This window comes from Penaeus monodon, chromosome 29 (assembly GCF_015228065.2).
Source record: "Penaeus monodon isolate SGIC_2016 chromosome 29, NSTDA_Pmon_1, whole genome shotgun sequence".
NCBI classification, from domain to species: domain Eukaryota; kingdom Metazoa; phylum Arthropoda; class Malacostraca; order Decapoda; family Penaeidae; genus Penaeus; species Penaeus monodon.
In genome coordinates, this window is record NC_051414.1 from 1957095 (window position 1) to 1957319 (window position 225).

General features: G+C 47.6%; 1 protein-coding gene across 1 annotated transcript in view; it reads right to left on the bottom strand.

The window, feature by feature from the left end:
- LOC119591894 overlaps positions 1 to 225 on the bottom strand; it is a gene marked incomplete in the record, with an annotated part of 29081 nt that overhangs the window by 25805 nt on the left and 3051 nt on the right.

Sequence of the window (225 nt, forward strand, 5' to 3'; positions counted from 1 at the left end):
GCACCCGCACATCTTTACATATATATAAGAATTATACCGGAACCCCCTAACCCCCACACTCTTGGCCCCGGTAGTAGGGAAATTGCGGGTAAAATACGAATAATGAACACGAAATACGCCACTATAACAACCACAGAATAAGTAATTATTTGTCTAATGTAGGAGTCGTGCCTATTGCGCCCCCATTCCGGGAGTCTATCGCCCCCCAACCCCCCGCACTGAAAG